This window comes from Cryptomeria japonica, chromosome 8 (assembly GCF_030272615.1).
Source record: "Cryptomeria japonica chromosome 8, Sugi_1.0, whole genome shotgun sequence".
Classification (NCBI taxonomy): Eukaryota; Viridiplantae; Streptophyta; class Pinopsida; order Cupressales; family Cupressaceae; genus Cryptomeria; species Cryptomeria japonica.
Genome location: NC_081412.1, coordinates 557901283 through 557913425, shown reverse-complemented (window position 1 = coordinate 557913425; position 12143 = coordinate 557901283).

Below are 12143 nucleotides of genomic sequence, written 5' to 3'. Positions count from 1 at the left end.
TGTGGGGTTTTTGACCTAAAAGGGTTTTCCCCATGCATATCTTGTGTAATGCACGTACATTTATGCATGTATGGTTCTCATAATATTTATTTATATCTTGTTTATAATGATTAGTATCCTAAGATCCTAATTTTTAACATGGTATTAGAGAAAGTTAGGCTATACTAACTGTTTATATAGGTTATACCAGAAGTTATGTAGAACCTGGTGAGGATCCTCTTTATACTCACAACACGTGTCAGGCCATTTTTGCAAAACATTTGGTGTGTCTTTTCTATTACTTTAAAAATCATTATTTTATCTTTTTTCCAATTTTTAATAGTGTATATTGCTTTATAATCCCATTTAGTACACTCAATTTCTTTGGCTAAAACCATATGCATGATCGATTTTGCTTTAGTCTAATTTGGTTGTATTAATCAATTTTATACATTAGAATACTAGTAGCTACAGTCATGAAATTTTGCTTTACACTTGCCAAATGAATTTTCTTACAAGATTCTAAGAATTTTTTTATCAACTATTTGAAACGCTTGTACTATTGATTTAAGAAGGATATCAATTTATAATTTAGAAAGAAAGCATTTGAGATACTTTAAAAAATTATGACTTCTAATTAAATCTTTTTTCTTATTATTTATATTTACTTCCGAAGATTCAATCTAATTGATCAGCCTAATTGATCTATCTTAGAATCTAAACAAGAGAGCAAATGTACACCCAAAAAATTGACTTATATACATTATTATTATTGTATTACTTCTTATCTCGACGAAATAAGAGAAGTCACGTTGATTTCTCTTTATGCATACTTAGCCTATGCTGGATAAAGGAACGGACTCTTTGTGAATACATATGACTTTTGAAAACAAAACAACTCGTATCATAAAATGTAGGCATGTAAATATAGATCCTAATTTCTAATATTTCTATAGATCATATAATAACACCTTATGCAACTGCATAAAACGAATTTTCTGAAACTGCTATTCTTAAGACAAGATTTTACAATGTCACACGCATGGTAGCCAGCCTCGATCACATTTTTTGCAGTTTCATTTCTCTGGGTTTCATCTCTACCAGTAAAATAAAAACGCTTTGACTTCCATACAAGCTTAGACAGAATTTATCAAACATCTAAAATATATTGCCTATGAAAGGTTTGATTAGATGGGAAACACAATTTATCAAACATCTACAATATGTTATCTGCTTTTGTGATGGAATGTATTGAACAGATACCCAATGCCAACAGTGGCTTCAGATATCAACGTTTGAAGAATCCACATATCAGGTAACCATTTCTTGTGGAGTAGAATTGTTCTAAGGCGTTTCATGGTCATGACTGTTTTACAAACAGAGGGAGAGCATAATTATATTGGCCTTGTTTTTTGTGTGTTGTTTGTTTCTGTGAGAATCAATTGGCAAAATTGTTATGGGCTTCTCGTTTATGACTGTAGGTTGGAAGTGGTGACCAGGAATTTGAGTCTTGTTGTTTTATATAGCATGTAGGAGGAGCATGCAACCTATACAGACTAGTTTGGGCCATATTCATATTCATGGTGAAATTGAAGAAAGAAGAAGAATGCTCTTGTATGCGGGGTGATATGGCTAAAGGATATAGGAAGGGTTTTGGCTATCGGTCTGATTGAATGCACCGCTTTATAATGTGTTTATAAGTATGAATTTATAAATATATTATGAGACCAGTGTATTCTATCGACCCTATAGACAGTTCCTATAAGAAGAACCAAGTCTACACCATGATATCTTGGATTGGGTAGGCCATGATGTGCCTCCCTTGACTCTACTTCCTTCGGCTTTGTTTTTGGACCTCATAATGTGCAAAAATTTAAAACACAAGTGTACAAATAATCTTCTTGTTTAGTGTAATTGGAATCATAAAAACTCAATATAAAGACCTCAAAAATAATTGTTCTCTTTGCAATATTGATTGTAGAAGAGATGCACAGAAGCTTTTGACACCTAAAGAGGCAGGTAAAAGAAATACGTTGAATCACTTGTCTTCTAGAAAAAGAGAAAGGCAATGTAGAGCCAACCGAGGCTTTCCGCGAGCTTTAGGCAGTACTCAAGGCTTTGTCTTCTCGCTCTATCAAGACCGTCACTCGAGAAATCAGATATCTCTTTCAACTTTTCTTTAAATGCTCTTCTCATATTTCTACTTTGTTTTCACCTCACAAAAATTCCTTCAAGGTAACCTTATTTGGAAACCGCAGGCGTGAGGTAACCGATGGTCACATGTTTGTGTTTCATGTGGCTCTACCTATATTTTGAGCAGTGAAGTGCTTCATCTTCTGGAGTATGCTGAATTTAGAGCCACCCAAAATGAATTTGTGTACATATATGAATCTTGAGCTATAGATCTTCTATACTTACAAACATAAATTTACCTCATTGTATAAACCTACAATGATAGATGGTGTTGACAAACATTTTTTTTTTGGAGTTTGTTCTTACAATAAGTCTTAATAGTTGGTTTTAAAAAAGAATAGAAGATGACAAGAAATCATAAATGCAAGTGATATTGATGTGAATGCAAGTGATATTGATGTGATTATATAAACAATAAATGATTAAGCATTTGACTTGATACAAGTAGAATGTAATGGATGTCATAATTACCTAAAATAACCTTTAAAATATTAACCTTTGAATATTTTTTAAGAACATATGGTTAAAAGCAGATGTTGTGTCATGTTAATAAGTTCAACTTTAATATTTTCAAAAAATAAAGCATCCACATCAATAATTTGGACCACTGAATATGTTAGTAGGTATTTGTTGAAGGACGAGTACTATATTCTATTGAGAATATATTTCTTTCATAAAGTTATTGAAGATTGCAATAATCCAAAGTACCTTAACAGTACATCCCCCGTATGTGAAGTTATCTACAGTATATTTCATAATTAAAGACCTGCATTAAAAACAAATCTTAGTAGGCTTCGAATTGATTTTCATCAACTACTCCATACTGAACACTATAAAATTTGAAGTCTTCACACAGATTATGGGTAACATGAAATATAATTTTATATAGCCTTCTTAGGAGGATCTAGATGTTTTTTAGTCCATTCTCCTATGCTTGTATGCAGGATTCTAGATTGTTCCGAAGACCTCCATAACAAGAGGCATTTTGTAATCAATTGTGTGAAGTAATAGAGTTGTTATAGATAGGAAGATGAGTCTATATGTTGTCTTGATTCAGTAAGAGGACATGAAGAATAATGTAATCATGCCTAAAGGATATAGATCTACAGCTCAATCAATAGATATGATGTTTTATTTTGTTTGATATAAAACTCTGTTTTTACTTTTTTCGTGACTCCCCTATTCCTAACAGTGCTATCGGATTAGGTAGATCAGAGCAAAGTCAAAAGTCCCAGCTAGTTTGTTGTTGAAGCCAGTGGTTGTTGCTCCTGGAGATTTTGGAGAGCCTAAGGTTAAGATTGTGGTTTTGCAGACAAATAGACTACATGGCAGATCTATGATGAGAAGATTGGTGAGCACCCAGCCAAAGCAAAAATTATTAGAAATCAACACCACGGAGAAGAGAAGCTGATTAGAAGATTTGGAGCGTTTCTATTTGACAAATCAGCGATCAAAGGTTGTGAAGATCGCAGGTGAATAGAAGGCAGTTGCTAGTAAAAGAGATTGTTGAGTATGAAGTTCGTTTATCTTTGAGGATATAAGCCATTGTTGTCAAAGAAGATTGTTAATGTGTAGAAGAATAGCAGAGGGATTTGAGAGTGTTGCAGTCTGAAGATAGAGAAGCTGACAATGAGAATGCATGCTGCAAGGACGATCTCAGATCGCAGTCAGCTATTATAGAAGGAGGTTGCCGAAATTGTCAAAGTTAATGCCAGTGTTCACAGTTAAAAATCTCAAGCAAGTTCCAAGTTTATCAAGCAAAACGTTGTCTAAAAAGATTAAGGGGTCGAGATTGTTTAAAGGGAGATCAAGTGAAGTCATAGAATTTTGAAAAGAATTATGTTATGATATGTGATCTGATTGTAGGAGATCCCCATTGGCAAGTCACCTAGTAAAAGGTGCTCATTTAGACTACAACTATCAAAGGTAAAGAAAGGGACCATTATTTTGTTGGTGCTTTGAATGTGAATGATTTTATATGGTCATAGAATTATTCTTTTAGGAGGGAAGCCCCATGGAAAAGTTTGATCGTTTTATGGAGGATAGAGACGTGTAAGTTTGTATGTGTGAATCATTGAAAGTATTTTACCCCAAGAATACATTGTTTGTTGTGTTGTACCATTTGAAACATTATTTAGTTATTTGTTGGTAAATCTGGTTGTGTGATTTAAAGAGGAATTTAGTAGGTTTGTTAAAATAAAGTTTGAAAGGCCATGTAGAGTTGAATATGTAGATGTAATCATTGTTGAAGGGTATGCAGAAACAATTAAAGTTTCAAGTTGCAACAAAGGAGATTGTTTAGGCTGTCTATTTGAAAGGTTTGTAAAAGAAGCATTCGATGTTAAAGAAGAAGATTTATTAGATTGTGGGTTCTATGAAACAAATTGCAATAGAGTAGCTATAGAAAGAAGTTGTTCAAGGCACCAAGTATTGAAGAAGGTGATTGCTAGTCAGAGATAGTGAAGGTGCACGAAGTTGTTTAAAGAAAGTAATTCACTATAGTATAAACACAGTCAAGTGACCAAACAAGGTAAGTTAAAATATTTTGTCAATGGGAAAGATAGGAAAGTAGGTGAAGAAAGAAAATGAAAATTTAATTAGTGAGATGGATCTTTTAAAAAATGAATTAATGGAATTGAAGAAATCCAAATTAGGGATGATTGCAATCATAAAAGAGGGACAAGCTGAAAAAGGTAAAGTTTTAGATGAGAATTATGAGCTTGAAAAAACATTGAACAAAGTAAAAGAGAAAAATGAAGAGTTAGAAAAAAAGGTTAAAGTTGTTTGATGAGATTAAGAAAGAAAATGAAAATCTGAAAGAAAAGCTAGAGTTGTTGAAAAAAGAGAATGAATGTTTAAAATTGAAGCCATATGTTTGTGAAGTCTCATGTGGGACAAAAGATTTGTTCTATTCTTTTGATCAAACTGATAATTTGTGTGAAGTTGTTGTTGGTAAAGAATGTGAGGCTAAAGGTCGGAGTGTGTCTAAAAATACAAAGTTTGCAAGTTGTGACATTAAAAATAGAGTTTATTTTAAAAACAATATTGGTTTAAAGATCATGCAAAAAATGGGATATGAAGGAAAGGGACTAGCAAAATATGAACAAGAAATTAGAGAGCCTATTGAACCAATAATGAGACCAAAGTATGAGGGTCTTGGATATGTCACGAGAAAAGTGTTGGCAAGAGACACTATACCGGTGGAGATTAGTTCTTGAGGATTGTTCTAAGGTTGTCATTGATGGCAACTTGGATCAGAGATCACATCCGGTATATGTAGATTTGTTTAACTGGAAGTTTGAGAAGTTTGACATTCATTTATGCTTAAGTCTGGAAGGTGGAATACAATATGCGGCAAAGTATGAGTACATTGTGTAGATCTCCATTTTGGTTGTAGTGACAGAGGTAGTTGATTGGATGTTAGAAGTGACTTATTTCGCAATCCTGGCCTCTGGTATTAGGTAATTCAAGAAGAACAGAGTTACTTTGGTGTAGCGTGATATACGGAATCTTTGAGATGATTTTGGTGATTGGTTTTGGGTTCGAGGTGATTGAGATGACATGTGGGAAGCTTATTATCAATTTGTTTAGATCCGCATATGGATTGATAATCAGATTGAGCCGACTTATTGTTACACATTTCATGTTGCATGTTATGCAGTTTTTGGAGCCGACATGGAATTGATTTAATGTGTTGATGCGGATATATAAGAATGATTAATTTGAGCATATTTTTGTATGTGTTGTGAAGAGGTGTGAGTGGGTGAAGATTGTATGAGCGATTGTTTGAATTTTTGTGTGAGTGATTGAAAGTTTTGTGCTCTGGTATATGACAATGCAGTAGAACTTAGCAGAGAGTCTGAACAGTGGCAAAAGACTAATTGTGCTTAACCATAATTGCTTTTGGCATTTGTAGATGCAATTCTTTAGTTCATTCATTCAGTTATCATTTGTAATCACTTGTAAGGTAGTGAGCCTTCCTCTAGGTTGTAGCCCTCTCGTAATTGAGCAGTGAGCTCTAGGAAGTGTGCCTGAATGCATGTGCATTCCCCTCTTGTAATATTATTATACTCCTGATCACAGTGATATAATCTTGTGGGTTCCAATCCCATTGTGGTTTTTCCCTTTTCGGGTTTCCACGTAAAAATTTTGGTGTTATGGTTTTGTGCTTGTTTGCATTCAATTTTTGCACTTTACTTTTATTCATTTGTATCTGGTGGTTAAAGAATAGGCTTAAGAAAGTTATTAATTGCAAAACACTAATTCACCCCCCCCCCTCTCAGTTTTCATTGATTTCAACAATTGGTATCAAAGCATAGTTTCTCCGAGGAAGCCTAACAACTTGAGTAAGATTCGAGAGATTGAATCAGTGGACTCCAGTTTGCAAAAGAAACTTATTGTGGCACATGAAGACCTAGATGAAGCAAGGAAAGAAGCAAGAAGCAAGTAACCTAAGAATAAATCTGAGCGATGCTGAAAATTTCATTGAGTCATTGAAATATCAAGTAAACACATCCAGAGAGAAGAGAAAGGAATTGATGGACAAACTTAAGGAGAAAGAAGAGCAATGAATTGATAATCAAGGCAATACATATGAATGTGAAAAACTTGCTAGAGATAATGCGGTCCTAAAGAATGAAATGCAATCCACTATGATGAAGTTGATAAAGGAGATTGAAGATAGGAAGAAGAATGAAGAAAGTCTGACTCAGTCATTGAAGGATAGATCTGATGAATGTTGCAGATTGAATCATGAAAATGACCTGCTGAAACTTGAACTAATTCAATCCAAGAATATTGAGAAATATATTGAGAGATATATTATAATTTTGAGAGATGAACTTTCCACTACTAATGAGTACAAAGAAAAGTTCAATGCTACCTCAGCCAGACTGGATGAGATGCTACAAAGTCAGAAGAGTAAAGGTGACATGGGAGGACTTGGATTTGAAAAAGGAGTTCAAGCTTTGGATCTTATCAAAGCAATTATCAGAAGAACAAGAGATCTTTAGTAAGATAGCCTAATGCTTATAAATTAAATGGTAAATGTTTTGTTTGCAATAAATTTGGTCATATGGTAAGTCAATGTCGAAATAGAGCTAATCAAAATACTACATCATTATCTGGTCAATGTTTCAATTGCAATAAATATGGTCATAAGTCAGTTGAATGCAGAAGTGTGGTAAATAGGAGAAATGTAAGATTTTATGCTTGTGGAAGGTTTGGACATATTGCTAACCAATGCAAATCTAGAGGAAATCAAGGCAATTTCAGGCCTAATCAGAGAAACAACATTGTTTACATTATGCTTGCAACAAAACCGGATATATTGCAAAATACTGTAAAAGCAAGAATATGAGCAAGAATGCTTCGGTAGGCAAGAACAAAAAAGATAAAAAGGGTGAAGCGAAGGTTGAAGAGGTTAAGGAGAATCACAAGAAGATGTAGGTTAAAAAGGAAAATTCAAATGAGAATGGGTCTACACTTGATTTCGGTGTTGGATCTTCATCCAATAACTAAGGCATTTTGCTTTAGGGGGAAGGTTTTCATGTAGATCCTTAAAACCCACTTTCCAAGATCTGTAACCAGCTACGGATGGCTGTAGATGGTTGTAGATGGTTGTAGATGGTTGTAGATGGTTGTGCAAATGATCTTGAGAGATATTTGGAAGAGTTGATGTTGATTTGACGCTCTGGTACAATGTTCATGAGTTTCAGGGCATCCGAAAGAACTTTAGGGTTGAGAATTTATTCCACCTTAAAGTTAGGTATTTGAAGAGTAAAAAGGCATTTCAAAATTCATTTCTCACATTGTGTGCAAAGAAAGAGAGAAGAAGAGTGTAGCGAAGAAGATTGTGCAGCTAAAATAGTGCTTAAGAGGATTTGGCAAAGATTTCTTGTATTTGGTTAAAGTCAAAAAGGTATTCTTTGAGTTTGAAGCTATTTGTTCATAACCTAGATTTTGATAATGGAATCTACTGGTTCTAGTGTGGCAACTCCATTAGTTGTCAAGATAACTGATAGGGAAAGGCCAAAATTCAAGAAGCATCCATACAAATCAATGGAAGACAATCTGAATGGTGCATTCTCATCTGTTTCATACGGGGTATTTCATGTCAAAAACATTAGCACATACATTCACTGCAATATTGAGGATCTTGGAAATGCATAAATGATATCACTTTACACCAAGCACGTGATTGATAGTATGGGCAACCTCAAACCCAATTTTAAATCTTTGCAAGATAAGGGTTTCATTCAGTTCATGAACTTTCCGGTTTTTGATGAACTTGAATGGGTTAGGTATATTATGAGCAGAGTCCATGATGAATTCATATGGCTAGACAAACCTTACAAGATTACTAAGAATGCAATCCAGGTGGTAACATGTTTGAATGCAACCAGTGAAGTCCTCGATCTAAGAAATGTGAAGAACACAACTGTGGCAGAGGTAACTGGTTCACAGCATGATAGAAGATCAATGACAATTAGTGATATCATTGAATATGATGTGAAATTCGCATCCAGGGAAATAGGCTATAAGGTATATCAATCTAGCAGAGCTAATTCAATCTCTGGTAATGCAATTTATGCACCATATCAAATTCTGAAGGAGAACAAGTTGTATGACCTATGCGGAGTACTGTTGAGTGAACTTAAGAGCAATTTGAAGAAAATTAAGTAGGATAAGAATCATGTCTTTAAGTTTTGCACTTTGATTGTCTATTTGGCCTTCTATTTTATGAATGAAATCCTCGATGTAGGTAAGATACAGTGGGAATATGATAAACTGGTGGTTGTGTAGATTAAAGAAGCTTTACAAGGATTGGGTGATGCACAAGCATGGAAAAATTTTATGTGGGGATATTTAAGTCTTTCCAGAGTATGATGCAAAGTAGAGAAAGGATTCCAAAGGAAATTGTAGAAAACTATGAGGACACCATATGCTTCATAGTGGAAATTGACCAATGTCTGATGGAATCTATTGAGCCTAGGATAGTATGGATCATGCCCATGGGGTATGAAGTTGATGCAAATACTCTTGACATGTATGCTCAACATCTTTTAAGCAAGTAGGTGGATGAGAAGGAAGAAAGATTTGGAACTTATAAGGAGAAAATTTTAAGCTTGCATTCTCAATTTACCAAGCCCAGTATGCATAGGAGAGTAAGGAAAGAGGTAGAACAACTTGCTAAGGATATGGGGATAACTAAGGAAGTTGTCTGCGGGGCCAGAGAGCAAAATATCCTAAAGGAGGAGGATATGGTCCAACCCAAGAAGATTAAACCAGTGACTCCTCTGATGCCAAGGAAAACAAAGTCAGCACCTTCCTCCGGCTCTCAAAATCATGTCCCTCCACCTAAGCCTCAAACCAAATCATCTAGTGGAGTAGAGAAGAGAAAGAGAGGGAATCTTGAGAGATTCTATGTGGTAGCCACTGCTAAGGAAGAGACAAAATCTAATGAAGCAGTGAGGTCTGAAGTTAAGAAGACTACTACCTCTACCATGGTAGTCAAGAAGTCACCATCTGGTGAAGGTGAGCTAATCAAGAAGCGGAAATTTGGAGCCGAGCGAACCGGTAGACCTCATCCCAGCAAAAAGACCAAGTTTGAGCTTGACGAAGCTCTAAAGTCTGGAAAGATAGAAGGTACTTACACTATTGTGCCTCCAATGTCATTAAGTGAGATAATTGATGAAGTAGTGAAAGAAGGAAATTTAAAGAATATATCTGAATATTATGAGAATTGTGATGAAAATGATCAAAGAGCAATAGAGGAAGTCTTTGTACAGTATATGAATGTATATAGAAAAGCCCTGATAGAATTATCATCTATGATTCCGAAGGGTTTATATGAAATTTTGGATGTCAGAAGGCATACGACTAGTTTAGAAGATGAGAGAATAAAAGAGTATGTATTAGTTAACTTGTCATCTATAATTTCTAAGAGTGAAGTAGATAGACTCTTTAAGGTTGCAAAGAGAGGATTTAGAAGCAAAACAAGAGTTAACAAGATCATGCTCGGAAAAATAGATGAAGTAGCTAAGGAGACAGAAATAATTTTGAAACAATTTTTGGAAGAGAACAGGTATGAAGTAAATCCAGAAAAAGTTGACACGCCTCTGAAACTGCATACACGGGATGATACCTCCACTCTTGATGTGTAGAATAATGTACAAGATATAGTTGGAGATGATACTGTTGATAATCAGAAGGTCACTGACTCTGGTGAAGCTGATCAAACTCCTCTGGTAAAAATGTTGAATTTGAGAAGGAACTTGAGGATGTTCGTAAGGGAGAGGATGCAGAGAAAATTGAAGAAGCAGACAGGGCAGAAAAGGAGAAGAATGGAGATAAGATTGAACATGTTCCAGTGGCAAGAGACATTATGGACAAAGGGAAACATATTATCACAAACACAGATCTCACCAAAGGACCTATTGATCTTAACTCTCTATCTCTAGTTCAAGCACTGAAGCTTGCAGCACTTACATAGGCCAAGGCGAGTGAAGATTTATTGAAATATTATTCAGAGGATAAAAAATTGATCTCTATGGTGACAAGTGTATTGGAGAAGATTTTGCCATCTTTGAAGAAAGATTCAAAGGACTCACCCTTCGGTAAGATGAGGAGCATGTTGAAATCAGTTGATTCTCATTTTGTGTCTTTAGAGAAAGAAGCGAAAGAAAAGGTACTTAGTCAATTTGATGCTATGTGGTTAAGAACAATTTTGAAGATGGTTGAAGGCAATAGGGTTAGTTTGACTACCGGTTTAAAAGCTATACAAGAAGCATTGGACGAAGGCGATAAGATATATAAGTCATGTCTTATTTTTTATAAATTCACAATTGAGATAGATAAGAAGATCAAAGAATGTGAAGGAAAGTTAGCTGGTATTTCTCAATATTATGTCCCCCAATCAGTTTTTCCTAGTAACTATGAAGCTCAGGTGATGGCTCTACTGGACTAAATCAACAACCTTAATCAAGAAAAAGATGGAATAGTCAAAAGAGTGAAAGAACTCCAGAATTTAATAACTCCTCAGTTGGATACCTCACTAAGTAGTCAGCAAGATGCTATAAATGCTCTAAATAAGAATGTTTTGATAGATCATAGAGGAGAAGAGATACATTCTTATTTGTTTAGTGCTCTAATAAATATTTTCGAGAACTTGAAGAAAGGTTGGGATGATCCCCTGCAGTCCCTGAAGACCATTTTTGTGGACATCTTTAAATTCATGTAAGATATTGAGTATATCCTTGTATATAAATTTTGGTGGATACTTATCTTTGGCATTGTTATCAAAGGGGGAGAGAGAGGAATGAAAAATGTTGCATATTCTCAAGGGGGGTTAGTTGAGTTGTTAAAGTTTTGAATTTTTGCAATGACAGTGTCATTTTTCACAAGTTGTCATCAATGCCAAAGGGGAGTCTATTGGCAAGAGACAGTGTACCGGTGGAGATTAGTGCTTGAAGATTGTTCTAAGGTTGTCATTGATGGAAACACAGATCAAAGATCACATCCGATATATGCATATTTGTCCTGCCGAAAGTTTGAGAAGTTTGATATTCATTTATTCTTAAGTCTAGAAGGTGGAATATAGTATGCAGCAAAGTATGAGTACATTGTGCAGATCTCCATTTTGGTTGCATAGTTTTGGTTGTGGTGATAGAGGTAGTTGATTGGATGTTAGAAATAGCTTATTTCACAATCCTAGCCTCTAGTGTTGATTCTCGTGCAAGATAGAAGATCCGGTATCTGGTAATTCAGGAAGAATGGAGTTATTTTAGTGTAACGTGCTATGTGGAATATTTGGGATGATTTTGATGATTGGTTTTGAGTTCGAGGTGATTGAACCAACATGCAAGAAGCTTATTATCAATTTGTTTAGGTCTGCATATGGATTGGTAATCAGATTGAGCCGACTTATTGTTACATGTTTCATGTTGTGTGTTATGTGGTTTTTGGAGCCG